Consider the following 24,553-nt stretch of genomic DNA (forward strand, 5'->3'; position numbering starts at 1 on the left):
AGAAGCAAATCCAAAAGAAAAATGTTATCAGTTTCTTACTAAATTGCTCTAGCTTGCAAGTGATTTGTTACCAGGATGACTCGGATTGTAGCCGTCCTCCTGAAACTATAGAGATGGTAGAACAGCTTAGGAATTAATTCTGTCCTTGCAGGACAGCTCCAGGCTTTTCTGGGTCTACCAGGAATCTCATGCTCCAACCCCAGTGGGTCATTGCCTTCTTATTCCCATTTGAGAAAGCTGGCAGTTCAAGCTCTGGCAGGTTGGCTGAAACTTAATGGACCCCCACATTTTTCATCTGCAAAGTTCAATGACTGGATGTGAGCTAAACCTAGCAAGGATCTGGTCTGGCTTGACCAAGGTTTTTGTTCTCTTAGGCAATACCAGACAGATTGTAGTAGTAGTAGTAGTAGTAGTAGTAGTAGTAGTAACTTTATTGTCAGTGTGCTACAGCACAATGAAATTTATGCACCTTTGAGATACAAGCATAAATATGTACTACAATTCCAACAATCACACTCTACACACTCACCCACACATTCTATACAACGTGCATCATAATATAAAAACAGTATAACAGACCATAATGCCCTGGAGCATGGTAACAACTATATCGCTTTATTCAACGTAATTATGGCCGTGGAATAAAAACTGTTCAGGAATCATGTGGTGCTGCTGTAATAGTTCTGTATCGTCTACCCAAAGGCAACAGTTCAAAGAGCCGGATGGAAGGGATCTCTCAGAATACTATGTGACTTCTGCAGACAGCAAGATGTATAGATGTCCTCCAAAACTGGTAGATAAAGGTTGATGATGTGCTGTGCAATCTTAATGATTCTCTGCAGAGCCTTTTTGTCCCCTGCAGAGCAATTTCCGTACCACACTGAGATATCATAGGTTAGGACACTCTGAATGGTGCAACGATAGTAAGACACAAGCAGCTGCTGTGACAAATTTAACCTTGGAAGCTTCCTTTGAAAATATACTCGCTTTTGTGCCTTTTTTATCAACATGCTGGTGTTAATAGTCCATGAGAGGTCCTCTGTGATGTAAATACCTAGGAATTTGAAATGAGCAACACTCTCCACCTCCTCACCATTTATGTATAATGGCGTGTGTACATCCCCCTTTTTCCGGAAGTCAATTATAAGTTCTTTAGCGTGTTTTTTTTTTTTTATGTTAAGTGAGAGATTATTTTCTTTGCACCACAATAACAACTTCTGTACCTCCTTCCTATAAGCAGACTCATCATTCCTGCTAACAAGCCCCATCACTGTTGTATCGTCTGCAAATTTTATAATTTCATTGGTGTTATGTGATGGGGTACAATCATGTGTATACAGGGAATAGAGGACACAGCACACAGCCTTGGGGAACATTCAGTATGCATCCCAGGAAAAGTCAGCTTTTGGTACATGAAGATAACAAGCTGATTGATATCATTACTATACCCAGATGGGATTGGCATGTAGGGGAATGGTGCCTGTTTACTACACATGTTCACATGTGTGCATTCAACAACATCCCACAAAGAGATCAAACTTGATATGATTGTTCATATGTTTGTTTCAAAATAGTTTTATGTGAAGGTCTCTTGGTACATGCACATGTATGTTAAATCTGCAGTAGAAGGGTGAGCGGAAAGCAGATAGTTGGGTGCCAGTCTCTAACTGCTAGGCACTGTGACTGTTTGTTCTCTCTCCTTCACATCTATTTTTTTTTTCTGGCATTTCATCAATGCTCCTATGTTCATTTGTCACACACCACCAGGTACATGTGGAATATAGGAAGCTGCCTTATACCAAGTCAGACCATTGTTCCATCCATCTCAGACTGGCAGTGGCTCTGCAGGGGTTTCAGACAGGAACTTTTATCTGCCCTACTGGGTGGTTGCTGAAAACTGAATGCCAGATCTTCAGCATGACTGTGTGTTTTTACAGCTGAACCATGGCTCTCCCCCAGCATCTACACAGGAGACATAGAGAAAAAATATAAATGTACTGATAAGAACATAAGAACAGTCCCACTGGATCAGGCCATAGGCCCATCTAGTCCAGCTTCCTGTATCTCACAGCGGCCCATCAAATGCCCCAGGGAGCACACCAGATAACAAGAGACCTCATCCTGGTGCCCACCCTTGCATCTGGCATTCTGACATTCTGATAGAACCAAAAGCCATGGCAAAGGGGGCATACACAGTGCTCCCCAGTGGTTCCCAAATTGTGGGTCGGGACCCACTGGTGGGTTGCAATCTGATTTTTGGTGGGTCACCAATGGGTGATGGAAAGATGAAATAACTAACTGCTTCAAGTTCTAAGGCTACTGAAAAATCAGATAGTGTAGCTGCTAATTATCCTGCAAAGAGCTCAGCTCCTGCAGTTTGCAAGATGGCTGCTAGCTGTCCTGCAAAGAGCTGAGCCCATGCAGTTCCCAAGCATGCATGAATATAGAGAGATAAAGTCTGAAGGTCTTTTTTTCTGGCTATTATTACCTATAAATAAATAATATTATTTCTTTCTAGATCTCCTTTTTTAAAAGTCTTGTAAACCTAGGTGTATCCTGATACAGCATTGTTTTAAAAAGTGGGTCCTGGTACTAAAAAGTTTGGGAACCACTATTCTATATCAAACCCCCCCAAAATAAAACAATGGAATGATAGAAAAATTCTGGTACATCATTTCTACTTTTGGAACAAGACGAGGTGATTCTGAATTTAAAATACAGGAAGAAATTGAGATGAAGTTCATTTTAGAATCATCCCTAAGGAAACCCAGTATGCCATGTGTGTTTGGGGGGGGGCATTTTCTCCCATCCCTGCTGTGGAAGAAGCTTTGGTATCAATTAAGCTATCCATTAACTAATGCACGCTCTAAAAATTCATGTGAGACTTAAAAGAGTCTCCTAAGATTTCATTATGTTCTCCATAATCAAAAGAAAGCTTACTCAGAACTGTCGCCCTTTCTACCTTGCGTCATGCCAGCTTCAGCTTCATCAACAATAATGACAAAAGTGTTGCAATTGACACGGTTTACAATAAGCTCCCTATTTGTGTTTGCCTTCTGCCACTGGCCTGGGATAAGCCTGTTTGATCCAGGATGAATGGCTGCACGGAGTATAGTTCTGAGCAGTCTTGTCCAGCATTGGCGTAATGCTTGCCAAACGGGCATAAATAAACTGACAGTTGTCAGCCAATCTGCAGCTGGGGGTGTGTGTGGGGCGGTTTCAGTTTAATAAAAACCTGTGTCATTTTAGATTAGAGCCTGATGCTGCTGCGGCGAGGACACAAGGACAGAGAGAAAGAGAGGCAGCACGTTTGAGCCACAGACATGGCCTGCACAGTCACCATGGGATGGAGTGGGTTCCGTTGCCCTCAGGCTGCGAGCACCCCCTCCTGGATTCCCAAATACACCCAGGAGGTGACCATCTCATTTTTATTTTCGACTTTAGTTAAGTGTTAACAAAACAAAGTTTGTTTACCAGTTGCCAAGGGAGTTGGCAGAAAGAACGAGGGAAAAGAAGGGAGGGGGGAACACAGATGCACAGGTGGTGAGAGAATCGCATGAAATGGACGTGTGAAAACTCAAATGAAGTGGATGCCTGGTATTTTTACTCTTCTTTGGAAAACAGATTGCATAGTTCAGGCTGAGAGCAGTACAGATTCCAGCTCGTCCAAGCAAAAAAGTCGAAGTGAGGACAAGTTCTATACAAAGATATAAACCAAGGGGTTTTTTTTTCCCCTCTCTCCCCCCCCCCCAGCTTTTATTCTGTGAGTTACTTTGGGTTACCCAGCCTTCAGGGTTAAGAAAACCAGGATAGAAATACGATAAATCAATTTGTTTTTCAAAGGACAACAGCGATTGGATAGCCCTGGTCCTGTACAGGTGGAGACGCTGATTTTTTTAATCCTGGATATAAAATGTTAATGTTTTAACTGATGAAAACATTGTTAGCTGACCAATTGTCTTTGAACAGTCAGTTCAGTATCCGTAATGACTGCAATTCTGTACAAACTTACCAGGGAGCGAAGATTTATGTGAAGTTAACCCTAACATGGTTGAATGTATTGTAGTATTTCAGGATGCAGATGGGAGAATGCCATTTTTGAATGGATCTCTGGGCACTAATCTGCCAGCAAGTTAGAAAAATAAAAAAAAGATAAAAAGCTTGAAAGCTAGAGGAAAAGATTCTGCAACAGGCTACTCTTTGCATATCATTTCATACATGCAGGGACAGATTATAATTATAAAATAAATTGAAATAAATTGGAGACGGGTTTATTTTTAAGTGCTGTGAAGGAGCTCAGATAAAAGTGGCCACACTTGGAAATGGGTCCAAAAAGGTTTGAACAGGCTTTCTCTGAAGCATCAGTCAGCCCTCTGTTGATGAATTCATCTAATACAGATAAAAGTAACCAAAGCTAGGTTGAGCTGGGCTAGATGGATCAGTAGTCTGATTCAGTCTAAGACAGTGTTATATGTTTGAATTCGAGACCAATGCAAGTGTTGGACCCAAAAGATTTCAGCTTTAAAAACTGCAGGTATAATGAAGAATCAGTCAACTGATTTTTTTCCCCCACAGAGGGAAAAAAAAAAAAGGATTTTGATGCGTAGCAAGAATGTGGGTTACATTCTCCTTGGGGTAGGCAGGCTAGAGAGTGTGACAGCCAAAGACCTACTGCACTCCTTAATGGAAGCAGAAGGCATTTATCTGAAGCATTAATGAACTCTTTGATCGCCGTAATCACATAATTCAAGGAAACTGATTTTGTGACCATTTGAAGAGCAAACTCCAAATGATTAACAGTCATTCTCCAAAGACTTGTTTTAACCTCATTTGCCCTATAGAGATCCTGCGTTTAAGTCAGCTACCATGGGGTTTTATTTCAATTCATTTTTATTCCAATTTGCACAATCTAGCTTTCATTAGCCATTTGTGCAGTGTGGTAAGGCTACAAAGTGAGCTTTACAGGCTTTCCTTCTGTCACTTCATATCTAAAAGACGGGCACCAACTCTACCAAATTTATATTAAGAAAAACTGCCCTGTAGGAACATAGAGATAATCATGCTAGGATCAGATCAATTCTCTTACTGCTCTTTGGAGAACATACATAAAAGCATGCATAAGAACAGCCCCACTGGATCAGGCCATAGGCCCATCTAGTCCAGCTTCCTGTATCTCACAGCGGCCCCACCAAATGCCTCAGGGAGCACACCAGATAACAAGAGACCTGCATCCTGGTGCCCTCCCCTGCATCTGACATAGCCCATTTCTAAAATCAGGAGATTGAACATACACATCATGGCTTGTAACCCGTAATGGATTTTTCCTCCAGAAACTTGTCGAATTCCCTTTTAAAGACATCCAGGCCAGATGCCATCACCACATCCTGTGGCAAGGAGTTCCACAGACCAACCACACACTGAGTAAAGAAATATTTTCTTTTGTCTGTTCTCCCAACACTCAATTTTAGCGAATGTCCCCTGGTTCTGGTGTTGTTCTCCCAACACTCAATTTTAGTGGATTGAGTCTCTTTTCTAGGCTAAAGAGGCCCAAACGCTGTAGCCTTTCCTCATAAGGAAGGTGCCCCAGCCCAGCAATCAGTTGCCCTCTTTTGCACCTTTTCCATTTCCACTATGTCTTTTTTGAGATGTGGCGACCAGAACTGGACACAATACTGCAGGTGTGGCCTTACCATAAATTTGTACAACAGCATTATAATATTAGGAGTTTTGTTCTCAATACCTTTTCTAATGCTCCCAAGCATAGAATTGGCCTTCTTTACTGCCGCCGCACTTTGGGTCAACACTTTCATCGACTTGTCCACCACCACCCCAAGATCTCTCTCCTGATATGTCACAGACAGCTCAGAACTCATTAGCCTATATGTGAAGTTTTGATTTTTTTGCCCCAATGTGCATGACTTTACACTTACTTACATTGAAACACATCTGCCATTTTGCTGCCCATTCTGCCAGTTTGGAGAGATCCTTCTGGAGCTCCTCACAATCACTTCTGGTCTTCACCACTCAGAAAAGTTTGGTGTCTGTCCAGTCCCAGGACAGATCCTTGGGGCACACCGCTATTCACCTCTCTCCATTGTGAAAATTGCCCATTGACACCCACTCTCTGTTTCCTGGTCTTCAACCAGGTCTCAATTCATGAGAGGACCTGCCCTCTAATTCCCTGACTGTGGAGTTTTTTCAGTAGCCTTTGGTGAGGGACCGTGTCGAACGCCTTCTAAAAGTCCAGATATATAATGTCCACAGGTTCTCCCGCATCCACATGCCTGTTGACCTTTTCAAAGAATTCTAAAAGTTTTGTGAGGCAAGACTTACCCTTGCAGAAGTCATGCTAATTCTCCCTCAGCAAGTCTTGTTCGTTTATGTGTTTTGAGATTCTATCTTTGATGAGGCATTCCACCATCTTACCCAGTATAGATGTTAGGCTGACTGGCCTATAGTTTCCCGGGTTCCCCCTCTTTCCCTTTTTAAAGATAGGCGTGACATTTGCTATCCTCCAATCCAATCCTTTGAGGGACAAGTTTCATATTTTAGTTAAGAGATCAGCAACTTCATTCTTCCATTCCTTAATAACTCTTGGGTGGATGCCATCAGGGCCCGGTGACTTATTGATCTTTAACTTCTCAATTAGGTCTGAAATATCTTCTCTTTTAACCTCTATCTATCATAATTCCTTGGTCAGGAGGGGCCGTTCAGGCAGCAGTATCTGCCCAAGGTCTTCTGTCGTGAAGACAGATGCAAAGAACTCATTTAATTTCACTGCCATCTCTAAGTCTTCTTTTATTTCCCCTTTCCCTCCCTCACCATCAAGAGGGCCAACTGCTTCTCTGGTGGGTTTCCTGCTTCTAACATATTTGAAGAAGCTTTTATTATTCCCCTTAATGCTGCTGGCCATGTGTTCCTCATAGTCTCTCTTGGCCCCCTGTATCACCTTCTTACATTTCTTTTGCCACAGTTTATGTTCCTTTTTATTCTCCTCATTAGGGCAAGACTTCCATTTATGGAAGGAAGCTTCCTTGCCCTTTATGGCCTCTCTAACTTGGCTGGTTAGCTATGCGGGCACCCTCCTGGACTTAGTCGAGCCCTTCTTCCTTTGCGGTATACACTTCCGCTGGGCCTCTATTACTGTTGATTTGAGCAACCTCCATGCTCTCTGTAGAGACTGAACTCTTTTTACCTTCCCTTTCAACCTCCTTCTAACCAGCCTCCTCATTTGAGGGAAGTCCGCTCATCAGAAGTCAAGGGTTTTTGTGAGAGATTTGCCCAGTATTCTTCCCCCGACGTGCATGTCGAAACGGATCGCAGCATGATCACTGTTCCCCCATGGCTCCGTAACATTGACATCTCTAACCAGGTCCTGAGTATCACACAATATTAAATCCAGAGTCACCTGTCCTCTGGTGGGCTCCATGACTAGCTGCTCTAAGGCACAGTCATTTAGCATGTCAAGGAATCCGGTCTCCTTTTCGTGACCAGAACACAAATTGACCCAGTCAATATGAGGATAATTGAAGTCCCCCATGATTACAACCATGTCCCTCCTTGTCACCTCCCTGATCTGTTTCCTCATTTCAAGGTCCCCTTCCAGTTTCTGGTCTGGAGGACAATAGTATGCCCCCAGTATTACATCGCTCCACAGGCCTGGTAATTTAACCCACAGAGATTCTATGGAGTTGGACCCACCTTCAATCTCTACTTTGCTGGATTCTATCCCTTCCTTAACATAAATGGCCACCCCACCTCCAACCCACCCCTCCCTGTCCCTCCTGTAGTGTTTATAGCCTGGGATTGCGGTATCCCACTGATTCTCCACATTTCACCAGGTTTCCGTTATGCCCACTATGTCAATATTTTCCCTTGTCACCAGACATTCCAGTTCTCCCATCTTTACATAAAAGCATTTGTACATGGAATGCCCCAGGATGGGCTGCTTATTAGCTCCTTTATCCCTGAATCTTCTCATTATGCCAAACCATCTATCACATTCCATCATGCTACCATTCCCAATTTCTTATCCTACTCTGCCTTTACCTTGTTGTTCTCTAACCTCTCCATCCTCGTCCCATAGGGATGAGGAGTCCCAAACCGGATGCCCCTCGGCTCCTGTCGGCCTTCCCCCAGGGATCAGTTTAAAAGCTTCTCTGCCACCTTTTTAATGTTATCCGCCAGCAGTCTGGTTCCATTCTGGTTCAAGTGAAGCCTGTCCCTCTTGTACAGGCCCCACTTCTCACAAAACGTGTTAGGCCTCCAAACCTGGAAGTGAATGGCGGTGACATCACCACGTGACAGATTTTGCATCACCATAATTCACTTCTTGGTTCTGGGGGCATCACAGCCCCAGTAGGTTTGGGAACTGTTGGGCTAAATCAAATTCTGTTACCATAGGCTAACTATGGTAGCTGACAAACTACCATAGTTAGCCTAATCTATTTTATAGAGCCATCAGGCAGCGCAATCCTGAGCTGCCCGGAGCTCAGGGCTGCTGTGGTGCCAAAAATGGCTGCCGCAGTATCCTGCATGCCCCATGCAGCCGCCTTGGTCTCCTCAGGAGAAGGGGACTGTCATCTCCTTCCCCAGGGTAGGGATGTAGCCCTGCAATGGGGCTACTTGATTCTGTGGCAGCACTTCAGCCAGTGCAAAATCAGAGTCCTGTGTTGGGCCATGCAGTCTGACATGGAGTTCAGGATCCGGTGGAGCTGAGCTCTGCCAGTCCAACCCCTTCCCACCCCACTCCCTCCCCGCCATGCCTCCTGCCTGCCCTCCCCCCACCCCCACTCAGCCTCACCCAGCAATCCGAGTGACTGTCAGGTGGCAAAAGGCAGGCCTAGTGCTGGAGCTGGCCCAGTGCAGGTTCACACTGGGCTAGCTCTGGCACTGGGTCCATGATAAGGGCTCACAAATGTGCCTCTCATCATGTTTGCAACAGTACACGCTGGTAGTAAGCCAGTGCACAAGGCTCAGGATCAGGCCCTGAGCTCCATGAGCACAATTTACAGTACACAATTTCATAATTTCATTTTTGTATTTGGTGTTTTTATTAGATGTCCTTCAGAGTGGTATACAATGAAAAGAAAAAAATAGCAAGAAATTAAAAAATAAAGTAAACAATAACAGAAGCACAAAGAACAAGGTTGAAGAACACTGGTAAGTATCGAAGCCTTTCTGCTGATATTGTCATGCTGAGGCTGCCATCCTACACACAGTTCCCTGGGAGTAAGGCCCAGTCAACACAATTAGACTTACTTCTGAATACACGCACGTGCAAGGAAAGCGCCCTACAGGTAGACCACAGCTGCGATACAAGGACATCTGCAAGAGGGATCTGAAGGCCTTAGGAGTGAACCTCAACAAGTGGGAAACCCTGGCCTCTGAGCAGCCCACGTGGAGGCAGGCTGTGCAGCATGGCCTTTCCCAGTTTGAAGAGACACTTGGCCAACAGTCTGAGGCTAAGAGGCAAAGAAGGAAGGCCCATAGCCAGGGAGACAGACCAGGGACAGACTGCACTTGCTCCCAGTGTGGAAGGGATTGTCACTCCCGAATTGGCCTTTTCAGCCACACTAGACGCTGTTCCAGAACCACCTTTCAGAGTGTGATACCATAGTCTTTCGAGACTGAAGGTTGCCAACATATAGAATTGTGCTTTGGGACAGTGGCTGATGTGAAGAGGTGCACCCATCGTTTTAACCATTTCTTTTTATCCTTCATCTGCCCTGCTGATTTTTGTCCTGATTTCTACTGCCTTCTCCAAGATTTAACCGTGAGAAATGAATGATTTTCGTTTCCACATCTCAATTCCGTAAAGTAGCACAATATGAGGAGGATGATAGCTGGTTTACCAGACAAACAAAAGTGCTTTAATCAAGCATGAGGAGACCAAGAGTCTACATTGCACAGATGGGCAGTTAATTTCTTTTCCATTGCATTTGCAATGTTCTCCATGATATTGTAGCAGCTGTGATGAGAATGGTGGATGTCCCCCATCTACGCTCCATTTAACTTCTGGAATTCTAAAAGCATCACATTGTGCAGGAAATGAAATCGCCTTTGCAACAATGAAGTATGGCATCCCAAAGCTATGCTAAAGGTTTTAATAATTTTTGGCTTCGTGTCTTCTGCAAATGGCCAGTAATAGTTCCTGCTGTTCAAACTCCAGTGAGTCCCCGTAGTTATGAGGCCACAGCTAATTTGCAAAATCTTTGCCATCTCACATCATTAATTGTATATACTTTGGGGTCATGGCTTTAGCCTTACTTCGATGCACAAAAAATGCACATCTCTTATTTTCACAACAGCCATGGAAGTTAGACTTGCACAAAACTACAGCTAGGTAGTTTTGCACACTTGCTGCCCAAAGTTACAAAACATGCACACAACTATAGCGAAAGTGAGGATTTCAACTTGGCTTAAAAATTAAATTCAATGGCATACCATAGCAAATACTACTTTTGGGTATTTTTTTCATAACTGCAATATCTTAAAAGTATAGCTATAAGATAGCTTAAGTAGTATAGCGGTTCCCAGGTTTACTGGGGTCATGGCGTGCCCACATTTTCTTCTTCAGCCTGACACAACCATCTTGGATCTCACAAAATCCAAATGGTGGTGCCCAAATCTTGTGAGGTCCAAGTGTTTCGGGAGAACAGGTAGGAGGGACCACTGGAGACATCCCACGGCACCCCTGTGAGTGTGCCATAGCGCCTAAGACAAGGTGGTGCAGTTTGGGAACCACTGGGGTAGTATTATACTGTTTAGCAACATTGGTATTTTTACTGCTATTCCTATAGTACCTGCTGGATGGAATTCCCCCAGAATTCCCCACTGCATAAAGCTAAGTCATCACATAGCATTATTCTGAGGAGCAATGACAGCCACCTACGCTTAGCAAAAATAAGCAGCAAGAAAAGGCAAAGAAAGCCTAAAGTTTGGTATAGCCCTACCTAAATTTTATACTTGGCTAAAAGGCATAGCTTCCCCAAATGATTTTTTTAAAAATTTATCTCCCTACAGACTGCTTGGTACCCAGTGAGTCTTCTCAGTCCTACACCAGCTATTTTGCTAGTGTATGTCTGATGAAGCTCTATGGGGGTCAGGCTGGGAAGGGGAGATAAGATCCAGCGTGCACAGCTGCTGCTAAGATCCACCCCTCTCCTGCCCTGAATTTCCCCTGTTTTGGTCTGCTTTCTGCCCCAATCCACTCCCAACTTAGGGTCCAATCCTATCCAATTTTCCAGTGCTGGTGTAGTTGTGCCAGTGGGGTGTGCGCTGTATCCTGTGGTGGAGGGGCAGTCACTGGGACCTTCTCAAGGTATGGGAATATGTGTTCCCTTACCATGAGGTTGCATTGTGGCTACACCGGAGTTGGAAAGTTGGATAGGATTGGGCCCTTACTAGTGACAATGGAAGTCCCACAGACCACCACTGCCAGCACAGGGCGTACTGGCTTCTGTGACAACAGCAGTGACCTCCAAAATGGTGCAGCAGCTGTAGCAATGGTGGCCACAGCCTTCTGCTGACAGAGCACAAGATCTGCCATTGTCAGGCCCAGACAGGATTGAACCATTGGAGTCTTACTGCACCTTAGACTAACCAATTTAATTTTGCAGAAGTTTTTGTGGATTATAGGGCCCTCCATTTCAAAACTTTACGTTGAACTCCCAGTGTGTGTCATGATGGGCTCCTATGGTCTTCTTTTGGCAGGCCATTTCAAGTTGTCTCAGCAAATCAGTTTCAGTACCTTTATTGGCACATAATTACAAAAAAACACTGAACACTTTCATACATAACAAAAAAAAAATAGCTTAAATGAGCTAACTAATGGTTCATTTACTAAAAACATACCAAGCTACAATTAACTCCTAGAAACCAAGGACTTCAAGAAATAGGGGCACACTTCAAGTTGGTCGCCACAATTTGTGAGATGAATGTAGCAATCTGAAAAATGGTGTTAGGGTCAGTGGTAGCTAATAGGTATTGCAGTATGACAGAGTCCTCAGAAAGGGAATTAAGATGGGGATGAAGAACTAAGCATTTCCTCCTGGCCTCATTGTGGAGCGGATAATGGAAAAGAAGGTGGTCTAACGTTTCTACCACTCGCTGACTCAGCAAATCAAATTGAAGACAATACCAATTATTTTATTCTACTACAAACCAGGGAATCCTTGTCTAAGAACCTTGAGCCTATTCATTGCATCAAGTTATGATGTCATCATGGGACAGTTTGATTGTCATCTAGATCGGTCAGAGAAGTTTAGATATTGGCACAGTTCTCTGACTCGAAAGGTTTGGGAGATTCCTTGAGCTGTTCCTGCACAACTTCTTGAACAGTTAAACATCACCCTTTGGAACTTTTTCAGGGTTTCATCTGAGTTTGTGATTAGCATATCCAGAACACACCTTACTGAGGCGGCCCCGATAAAGCCCCAAGAAACTCTTGTGCACAAGTTGAAAATTATTGAACAGTGATGAAGGCAAAACTATAATTATATTGTTAATATTGCTTCAATCCATCAGTCTCAGGATGGTTCCTGCAGCCCCAGCTCTAACGATACATTGTCATTTGAAAGAGAGAGACACTCTTTTCACTGTTTGAGTTTAAAAGATATACCTTGAGTAATTCAATCTCCGAAAGTACCATTAAAAAAGAAGAAGTGTCTCTGATAGAAATTGTTCGAACTGGAAATGGCAATATATGATAGAATGCAAATCACATTTGGCAAGTATACCATAAGGGCTTAAAACCCGAATGAGAAGTGGATTAAGGGAGGAAAAATAGAGTAGCCAGCTGTGCATCAACAACTTCAAAAGAAAACAATGGGGCTTTTGTGCCAGTCCAATCGTCTTCTTTTTGAAAATTTCCATTTGGCCTTTCTCTATGAGGATGAAAGGAAGTTTAAAAGCTTCCCAGTGCTCAATATATGTTAATGATGTAAGGAAGGGATGAAAAGTATCATTAGTTATAGTCAAGAAACGAGGGAAAAAATCTTCCTCTCCTGCAGAGTGAGACACCAGCACACGCTCTCATGCACCGCCATGTGCAGTCACATGGCCAGCTATAAGAAAGAGCTCAGCAGGTTGGATGGTAGGCTTCTTTTGAACATACATCCTTTTGCGCAATGATTGTTTCAAGGGCTTGAATGTTCCTACAGTTATGGGGATGAAAAGCTAGTGAGTGGGAGCTGACGGAAGAAAGGGGTCATGAGAGTACATCTGCCTTGCATGTAGGAGATACAATACCCTACATCTCCACCCTTGCCATAGAGATGCTGCTAGAGTTGACCCAGACAATGTTGGCCTAGCAGAGACCATTGGTTTCTTTAGTATCAAGGATGTCCATACGAAGGCATATTTTTGTTTATAGTTCCTAAACACTAGGTGCATGAAATTCTGAATGAGGGCCCAATACTATCCATCTTTCCAGCACTGGTACAGCCTCAATGCAGCCCTGAGATAAGGGAACAAATGTTCCCATACCTTGAGGAGGACTCTGTGACTGCCCCACCACCACCGGATACAGTACACACCCTATTGGCACAGCTGCACCAGCACTAGAAAATTGGATAGGATTTGGCCCTGAGTAGCTTCTTGGTGCACATCTAGCCTCACATTTCAATCAGGCTTACACACTTGGTATAAAGCTCATAGGATACACTGCTATCATATCTCTTCTAGGAAACTCACAGGAATGAATGTAATGAGGTCAGGACATGGTGATTGCTTTTACCGACTGCCATTGATAGATGAAAAATAATGTTCTCCTCTTATTAATAGGAGGAGCAATAACCTATTAACCTTTGAAACATCCATTTGTGGAAAACTTAATAGGCCAACACTCATGCAGCTCTTCAAAGAACTCAATTCAAAATGTTCAGCTGGCACGTGGTTGAATCCTGAGATGCGACTGTACCATACTGAAAACAATGTGGGTGGAGAAAATACTGCCCCAAAGCATCAGCATCTCCTCACACACAGAAAGCTTAAACATCCAAGAGAAGCTGTCAGCCTTATCCTTTATTGCAGTGCAAACTGTGGGTCGGGACCCATCCAAGAGAAGAACATCCAAGAGAAGCTGTCAGCCTTATCCTTTATTGCAGTGCAAACTGTGGGTCGGGACCCATCAATTTCAGGTGGGTCCCCATTCTTTTCAATATTTTATTTTTAATATGTTAGACTTGATCCTACCATGGTATGTGACTACATTTGGGGAAATGTTACAGATCTGCACTTTTAACAAGCTACTATATATATTATTTTAACAATGATAGTAAATGGGACTTACTCCTGGGTAAATGTGAGAAGGATTGCAGCCTAGGATTGTTAAAAATTTTCCTGCTTGATGACGTCACTTCCGGTCATGACATCACTTCCGGTGGGTCCTGACAGATTCTGACAGATAAAAAGTGGGTCCTGGTGCTAAATGTGTGAGAACCACTGCTTTATTGGCTGGTTCACTCAGCTAACAGTCCCATGCAATGGTAACTGGGAAGATATCGGATCACAGTTCCACAATTCCACCTGCACCGTTCGAAAAGCCCATGACCTGGAACCATCATGAAAACACAAAGGCACATGATGCATCTTAAAACCTGTGCTTCTATATAATCTCAGCAAAGATGCAAACTGGCTACTCATCCTGTGTACTCCCAGATGTCATCATATGGGGACCGCAAACTAACTAAACCAGATCTACTGAGACCGACAAAATATCTCATTCCATGATTCCATGCACCCAATCTACAAGTTTGATCAACAAACCAGCTAAGTCAGACTACTTAGCTCTAATTTTAGCCACTTTGACTTTAGCAGGATTTAATTCATCTTAAATCCAAATGCAAGTCATTTCTAGATCAAGCTTCAACATACAAAAATATTTGATCTCTGGCTCAGCGTGTTTGAAAGTGTGATACTTTAAACTAATGGTCCAGTTAATTAATTCCAAATTGCACTGGAAATCCCATTGATGTGCTTATAGCCTCTACACTTACATCAAATGAGTTCTTCATGATTAATGTTATTACAGTAATTACCAAAAGAATGAATAATGATGAGGTTATTATTCTGAAAAGGTATCTGTACTATTTAACTTCTTTTGTTGTTATAAACCCGGGCAAATTTAGGAAGTAGCCATAGGCGCTGTCATTTCCAAAAGATGACCCATATTGAGGAGGGCTATCAGAACCCAGGCCCTGAAAACCTGAAAAGATGGCTCAGGGTGCTATCCAAGGAATGACTTGGGCTGGTACAATTCCCTTGCGCTGGCCCGACAGTGTTGCAAAAGTGCCATAAAGTGCTTTCATGCCACCATCTGAGAAGGGAGGCCAGCCCAAGCCCCACAGGCAGATACATTAAGCCCAAGCTGGCCGTGTTAGGCCAGCATAGGGGTCTGGGGGTGGGTGGGAGGGAGGTGTTCTGGGGTAAGGGGAGGGCAGGTGGTGGGTGGGAACGTGGGTGGGTGGGGGGCAGAGCCAGTATTCAGCACTTGTGCCAGATCCTAACCTTGGTCCCAGGTGGCCCATAGCAGTTCCTTGCTGTTTGGATATGTGCTATCTTGAGGTTATGCAGATCCAAGTAGCCCCATTTGGGCTGCTGTGGTTTTACCCGGGATAAGGGGAAGGAATTCCCCTTGCCCCAGGCTGAGCTGCAACTGGCCCCAATCCTGCTCTGGATACAGGGCAGGCCTGCTGGCCTCCCCCTTCCAGTGCAGAATAGGATTGGGCTGTTACTCATTTCAGATAAACAGGCACACTTTTGTCCCTCCACTAAATGCATAACAATGTGTGATGCTGGCAATTCCCTGAAACATCCACAGAACTAATTCCATTGTTCTTCCCTCTATAGAGAGGAACTTGGATTGTGTATGTCTCACACTGTAGAATGAGCATGTTAGGGGCATATTCACCATGAACATAACATTTGACCTGACCTGAGCCTATTAATATGAAATTAGAAACTGCTCAGATCTCAGAGCTCAGTCTACCAAGTACTGTATCTCAGTTATTTCCAAAATGATCACTTCCCCAGGCACTACTCAGGAGAAGACTAAAGTGTGATAGTCGTATATTTCTTGCAGACAAAATGGCAGGTGGGTCAATACTGGTCCTGGTGCTTTCTTAGCTGAACTCATGCAATGAGTTCAATGGTTTATCAAACTATAGAAGTAAAGCGTCCATGAAAGCAAACATTTGTCTTCTAGTGTGGCCTCCAGCAAAGGGAGAAGCTTGTCAGTCATGTCCTTAGTGTGTAATCCAAGGAACAAACCATATTCATGTCTAAAACACATTTGTCTACAGCAGGGGTGTCAAATTAGTTTCACACAACAGGCCAAATAGCATTCATGATACCTGCTGCGGGCCGGAAGTGATGTCATTAAGCGGGAAGTGATGTCATTAAGCAGGAAGTGACATCATTATGCAGGTCATGACCAAAATGGTGGTGCTAGGAGAGCCCAAGGGCCAAAAAAAAGTTTCCAGGGGTCACATCCAGCCTGCGGGCCTTATGTTTGACATCCCTCGTCTATAGTTTATATAGTTGAACTACTAGACCAAGACTTTCAATTATAGTCAGTGACATAGATGTCGCTGCCCCTGTCTTTGGTTGATGGCAGCCCATGGGCATCCAGTCCTCTTTCTCCTTCCTTAATGAGGAATATGGAATTCTTGATTGCTTAAATGAGACCAACTGCCAAGGACAAGAAGAGTCACCAAACGTACTAGTTATTGTGTTCCGGCTGTCATTTTCATTTCTTGAAAGTAACTATGATTTAAAAAAAAAAAAAAAGAGTTGAGCAAAACTCCACCAAGTAAGGAACTTATCAGCATTGTCAGCTAATCGCATCATGCACAATAAACAATGCTGGGCACATTTGACTGGTTTTATGAGGCTCAACAAAACGCCCACATGCGACAGAACGGTATGATTACTGGTTTTGCTTTTGACAAGCTGTGCCTTGTTTCCAGTCACTGGATTTAATCGCTGGACCACATCTCCCACTCAGAGAAGCTGGATGATCATATGCCCTGTCAACGTGTAGCACATACTAGTTATCAAAATACGCAGTCCACCGAAAATATCAATACATGTGGTATGTCATACTCCAACAGGAGTCACTCATTGATTATTCAAGACTTACTTAAGTCACTAATAGAGAATCCAACACTGTACAATACGATTGTAACACTTGCTCAGGTACTGGAGGAGAGATGAACATAACAAGGGCAGGCAAAGAGGCACTTTTTCAAGTAGTGCTTTTATTATCAATTAAAAAGTGGGGAGCAACTGTCCTTATTCACCCCCACACAGTGTCTTTCCTAGTGGCTGTTTGCTGGTGCTTCTTCTGAATCTTTTTAGATGTCGAGACCTTTTGGAACAGAGAATAATTCATTTGATTTTCTCACATTTTATTTCACTGAAAGGCAATATATAAATATTGTTATTCTTATTATTAATAATAATGCTTGCATTTATTTGAACTAATAGAGTTACAGCCTCATCTTTAATCATAGTAATTATATGTACCTTCATTTGTTTCTCTGCTGCAGTATTTCAGAGTACTATCCTACAAAACAACATTTAAACAAAAAATAGTAAAGAACAGGTTGGGGGGGGGGAACTGACAAAAGGCAACAAATGTTCATCTTTCCAGACCAGCAGCAGCAGAACTTCTGCCACTCATAAATGTAGCATTTGCAGCAGCCTTTAAATCCCTCACTCCCAGCAGCGTGGAGGTTTCCAAAAGACTCTGAAAGAGCTGCGCTAGCATTTTGTTTTAGTGCTCACAAGGTAACTACAGTTCCGGTCATCTTCAGGTAATACTCTACGCTAAACTAATTTCCAATTATGGCTTCCTTTCATTCTGCCACCCCCATGCCTTGCAAGATTGCATGATAGGCATACAGACGACTAAATCACCAACTGTTCAGAGCAGCTCCTCTTTCTGCCCTCCCCAATGCAAAGAGAGACTGACCTTATCTATTTTCCCTGTGCCTCATTACTGCTGAATTGCATCAAGAAACAATGCAAGGGGTAGGACATGGAGATTACGACTTGGTCTAGCTCTGGGTTTAGTGGCTGCCATTGTATTAGGTAGAACAGTGGTTCCCAAACTGTGGGTCACGACCCACCATGTAATCTGGGTCATTCCACCTTAAGGGGAGTGAACCAATAATAGGGTTCCTGACAGCGCCACAACAATCATGGTACTGCGGGATGCCAGCAATATTTGAGTGTACCTGTGAGGCTGCTGAAGCATCCTTCCTCCCTGGGAAGGTAGAGCCCCACGCAAAATGAACTTCATTGAGTTATTCTTAAATCTAAGTGGAGAGAGTACCACAGTTGGGGTGACACCCTTGGGGTGACAAGGCCCTGCTCCTTGCCACCATCCCCCTCACTGCCTTCAAAGTCAGCATGGTTAAGAGGGTCCTTCTGATGACTTCAAAAGAAGGGTCAGAATATATGGAAGGAGGTGGTCTGTTTAGGTATCTATCTAGGCTGTTTTCTACTTTATCCAGGCTTTGCGCACTGGAGAGGACACTCTGTTCCAGAACCACCATTCAGAGCGCGATACCATAGTCTTCCAAGACTGAATATACAGTGTGTGTGTGTGTGTGTGTGTGTGTGTGTGTGTGTGTGTGTGTGTGTGTGTATAGTTACATATATCATCTTGCTGTCAGTTCAGTGGTGACTACTTTTCAGGTTCTCATCACTTGTCACATAGGTGCAGCTAGATAATTGGTGAAGCTGGTACAGGCAAGAGGTAATGCTGAACTTAAAGTTTCTCAAGAAACACTATGTAATGTGTTTTGGAATGGCCAGCCATGGTCAAGGTCATTTGCTTTTGAGACCAACTTCTTCAGTCAAGACAGACAGCTTTCTGTAAATGGAAGACCCAGATTGAAGATGGCTGACAGGCCATAAAGGAAATCAATTTCCCTCAGTTGGTGTCTGTATGTTTTCTTGGCGATATTAATAATAATAACTGGGTATTTATATTCCGCCTTTCTGGTCATCGAATTACTCCTCTGACTTTATTCAAGGTGGTTCACATAGGCAGGCTTTCTCAAAACCCCCGAGGGGATTTTTACAGTAACAGAAAGGTTCTATCTTTCAAGAACCGCACAACATTTCAGATGGATCTTTCACGGTCTGGTATCCCTTCTGGCCCCCAGTTGCCTCCCACGCTGGCTGCCCAGCAGGTCCTTCATCTCTCACTCGAAGGGCAGCCAAGACGCTTCTTCGCTCACACCAAACAGCAGGTGGAATAACTAAGCTCAGCTTGTTAGCAGCTTCAAGGTCTTGCCATTCACGAAGCTGCTAACTGTTGCTCCAGTTAGCAGCTTCGTTAGCAGCTTCAGTTAGCAGCTTCAGTTAGCAGTTAGCAGCTTCAGTTAGCAGCTTCAAGGTCTTGCTCCAGTTCACGAAGCTTGAACTGGAGCCGTTCAGATGTGATTTTCGGGCTAACAGAGGCTCTGCCCTCTAGATCAGACCTCAGATATTAAGAGTTCCCAAGCATGCGGTTTTGAACCTGTCATAACTAGTGTGGCCTCCTGGGAGGTCAAGGTGTCAATGGTTTCTCAGGTGAGGCCTGGAAGGCAGAATGTCTGGATGGCAACCTTCTGACTGCTTGAATTGCTCTTCTGATCACTTGAAAGAGACAGTGTAAGCCAAGATATTCTGTAATTGATGCTTTTATAAATCCAGGTATTGATTATCTGGGGGGGAAAAATGCCCACAAGTCTACTTTGTCATTAGTCCCTAACTTTTTCATAGTGGTATAAGAGAGAGAAGATTACCTGCACTTCCTGCTTCTTCAGACTGAGCTTACCATAGGTGTGCCAAACAGATTTGCCATCACTCAAACAGGCTCATGAGTGATGTTCTCCATGTTTTAAGAACATAAAGAAACTTAAATCGGGTTTCTGCTTTAACAACCAAGCTAGACTCCCATTCATGAAAAGTGAACTTTCTGTGACATACATTTACCTGCAAATATCCTCTGCATTTATTCTGCTTTCTTAAACTCCCAAAGGATCTTGTGTCTTTGATGAATTGGATAGGAGTGGTATGGAAACCACACCAGTGACAGGTGATTATTACATTTCTTTCATGAAAGCATGGAAGTCTCATAACTCACTGGCATCACAAGTGCCTACAAAGTTTGTGAGTTATTAAGGCCAGTCATAAGGAAAAAAAAAAATAATTGCTTTTTACTGGTGAAATATTCAATTGATGTTATGAAAAAAAAAAAACATTTTATTGATCTCCATTCCAAGTATAGTAGGCAGTTAATAAACTACAAAGGGGATTTCTCTCTGTCCATAATTCTGTGGCCTGCAGGCTCTGTGTTTGGGTGCCTTTGTGAGCATTCATTGCTGATATGCACAAAAATTCACAGCAGCCATGAAGGCAAGCCTGCACGGCTCGTGACCCACTAAACTGAACTCACTCCATAAGCCATGATGTATGGCAGGCAGCTCAATAGGTACTTGGATAACTTTTTGCTGCCTTCCTGGGACAAAAAAATGGCGGGGGGGGGGGCGTTGAGCACCCTGGTGTGCCTGGTCCAGAGTTAAAGCCAAACTGGGGGGAATTTTCACTATGTAAACTAGAGGGGCCAGGATGCAGTGAATGGCTGTTTTGGGGGCTTTGACCAGATAACGGAGTGGACAACCTCAAAGTACCTCTAACTAACAAACAGTAACCATGAGAGAAAGTTCTCTGAAATAATGTAGATTTTCTTGAGATTGCCATATATATATATATATATATATATGGCAATGTTTACTTGTGAGATCAGTTGCACAGAGTTTTACTGGTTGTGGGTGAATCAGGGTGACCAGATGTTCTTCTTTTCCAGTACAGGCCCTCTTTTTCAGCCTCATGTCCTGGAAAAGAACTTACCGTATTTTTCGCTCCATAAGACGCACCTGACCATAAGACGCACCTAGTTTTTAGAGGAGAAAAACAAGGAAAAAAATATTCTGAACCAAATAGTGTAATAAAATATTTAATAAACTATAACAGAATAACATTTGAACCATGTAAAGTGAACATCAGTCAACAGTGGCATTAAGAACCATTATTACTGTCATTAACAAATGGAGAGACTTAAAGGTTTGAGCACTCTAGTTTTCTGGAAACACCAGAACTCATCATTGCTAGAGTCAGAATTTATGAAGCTCACAAAAGCAGGTGCACTCAAATAGGGGATCACATTATCTTTCTGCTACAATGATGTTCTGCCAAATTCCAATCCACTGGGCCTCGTGCCCGCTTAAGGCTGATCAGTCCCCCTTGTGCAACTCACCAGTGCAGCAAGCAAAAACGAGTCCAGTTCCAGTCCACAGATGCCAAGTAAATCAGTCCCATCATTCAGAGTTACCAAATCAGAGTCCAGAACCAATAAGCCAAATTACAGTCCAAGGTCAGGTTCCAGGTAGGTCAGTTAAATCCATCAGGGTATACAAGTCCAGCCACAGTCAGATTCCAAATTCAATAAACCCAGTCAGTCTCCTCCCCTACCTCCAACCTGCACTCCTTCAAAACCCACAAACCCTTTCTGCCTCTGGTACTCCTTATATCCCTGAGGGCCCTATTGCCTTCCAGTGGCTGCAGCTGTGCACCACACTCTGCTGGATGCCCAGGCCTTACCCTTAAAGGGGCCACTGCTGACACCACATCTACCTCCTCACCAGATCTTCCTGGATTCCAATACAGGGGGGGGGGGGGAGCAGATCTCTATACAGACCAGTGCAAAAACAGGGGAAAGGTGTGGGGGAGGTAAGATCTTTGTATAGGCATCACAGCAAGACCAGTGCAAAACCCCTTGCACACAGAACCAACAGATGGAAGTGGGGGGGGGGGGTGCAGATCTCCATACATACCAGTGCAAAAGCAGGGGAAAAGTGTGGGGCAGGTAAGATCTCTGTATAGGCATCACAGCAAGACCATTGCAAAACCCCTTGCACACAGAACCAACAGATGGAAGTGGGGGGGGTGCAGATCTCCATACATACCAGTGCAAAAGCAGGGGAAAGGTAAGTCAGCCCCAGTAGAGCCAATGGGGCTCACTCCCAGGGATGAGTGGACGGGAGAAAAGCCTGCCAGCGCCTCCTCTCCCAGGGAGGAGCCCGTCTCAGTCCCTGGGCTCCCTGGACTCACTCCCTAGGCTCGCTCCCTGGGCTCACAAGCCTGCCAGGGGCTCACTCCTAGGGATGCGTGGACAGGAGAGAAGCCCGCAATTGACTCATTTCGCCTGGAGATGGACTGGTAGCTCAAGGGTCAACGTAATGAGCACCCCTGCTCTAGGGGCTTGCTCAGCAAGACTGCCATCCCACCCACGCTTTCCTGGGAGTGAGCCCCAGTGACTCTGAGACTTACTTCTGAGTAGACACGTGGGCTTTCTCAGCGAGCCTGCCATTCCCCCCCTTTCCTGGGAGTGAGCCCCAGTGACTCTGAGACTTACTTCTGAGTAGACACATGGGCTTTCGCAGCGAGCCTGCCATCCCACCCACCCCCGCTTTCCTGGGAGTGAACCCCAGTGACTCTGAGACTTACTTCTGAGTAGACACACGGGCTTGCTCAGCAAGACTGTCACCCCACCCACGCTTTCCTGGGAAGCGGAGCCGAGCAGAGCGGGCAGGGGGCGGGGCCAGGGGCGGAGTTTTTTTTTTTTTTTGCAGTATTCGCTCCATAAGACGCACACACTTTTCCCCCCACTTTTTGGGGGGGAAAAAGTGCGTCTTATAGAGCGAAAAATACGGTAAATGTTCCCTGAGAGTGGCCCACTGCAAGTGCATAGCCTTCTTGTAATTAATAAGTTACATTTAATATAGTTTTAAATTTAATAATAAGTAATATAATGTTTAAATTAACCACATGAAATCCATATACATGAGTGTTTTTAGCATTTATTTTGCCGTGTCCTACATTTGTCTTGGGTATCCTACATTTTGGGGTGCCTTGTCCTCTTTTGCACTTATGACATCTGGTCACCCTGGGGTGAATGGAAATTCAGAATGGTTCCATTCTGACAGGCATGGGTTAAAGAGTTAAGAGAGAAGGCAGAGAGACTGCCAGCTGAGCTGAGTTTCCTCAGTTGAACCAGTGGGAGGAAGGGAGAACATTAGCAGGAGGTTCAAGACAAGCACTGGGGAATGGAGGATTGGGGGGGGGGGGAGAGACATTACCTATCCTTAGTCTACTGGTTAGACTGAGATATGAGGTCCTTCTATAAAGTGAGGCCAGGCTGCATGGCTTCAGATTTGGGGGGAAAATGCAGTCAAGCAGGTGCCCCTTGGTCATCAGAGAAGGCAGATCCTGTGAAGATGAGAGCATCTGAAGGCTTTCTAAGTGTGAAAGAACCTCTCAAAATTGACAGAGCAGAAGCCTCTGTTAGAGAGAGAAACTGCCAAAATGTGACTCTCTGGAATCACTGTTCTCAAGTACACCTATCTGGGGACTAATTAGATGTGTCATGGAGGAAGGTCACAAAAGTACCTAGAAATAGTCTAAGAACTCGGATGCCAATAGAAAAGTTCAGGTTGATGTGTCTAGCATTGATGTACTTGCCAGGGTATGGATATTCATTCTTGCATATCACTTGTTCTCTTTTGGCAGATGTTTGGCTCTACTTTGGCCAGACTTCCATAGCAGCCCATGTCACAGGGCTAACAAAAAGAGGCTTGTGTCAGTGAGGATCAGGTAAGGATGAATGTGAATTGGAAGGCTCAAAGGTCCTCAGTTATACCCTATTATACACTCCATCACACAAAATGAACAAAGGATTTCTTGACCTGAATGGCCAGTGCTCAGTTCTTGCTATTATTGTTCTGGACAGGACAAAAAAGAGCTTGTCGACTGGGGCAGAGATGGGTCTCCAGGGCATAATAGGATTACTACAGGGCAAGATTTGCATGTTTTAGAGAACACAAGAGCAGTAGCTCTTCAGCAAAGGCACCTCAATTGCAGTAACACTCCCACACAGGCTAATCTGCCCTGTCAGGTTTCACAAACCACCCAAAATTGGGTCACGACCCACTGTTGCATCCCAGACCCACAGTTTGAGAACCACTGCTTTAGAGTAAATATACCAAGTATATGCTTCTATGATTGTATGTTCTGGGCAGATCGTTTAGCTCCAATGATGTCAGCCCCAATCTCTCACCTCGTATGACTGTTCTTTTTATATACACATCACCATAAATATTCGCACTGAGAACACATTAAGCAGCTTTCAAAATAAATCTGTATTAATATACAGCCTATTACTCCATTTTGCCACAACGATTACTTACCGTAATTAATTAATAGCACATTTAGAACACTCAAAACTGCCTCACATAAAAAAAAAGTTCTACAAGGCACTTAAATGGACTTCTGCTAACTGCGCAAAGAGGAACCTTTTTCATGTAGTGTCCTCTGATATTTAGCAGAGGGAGAGCAACTGTCCTTCACCTCAGTCTTCTCCAGTGGCTATTGCCAATGCCTCTTTTGCATCTTTAGTTTCTTAATTATAATTGCATCTTTAATTTCCTAATTTACA

Source organism: Tiliqua scincoides, chromosome 3 (assembly GCF_035046505.1).
Source record: "Tiliqua scincoides isolate rTilSci1 chromosome 3, rTilSci1.hap2, whole genome shotgun sequence".
Lineage (NCBI taxonomy): Eukaryota > Metazoa > Chordata > Lepidosauria > Squamata > Scincidae > Tiliqua > Tiliqua scincoides.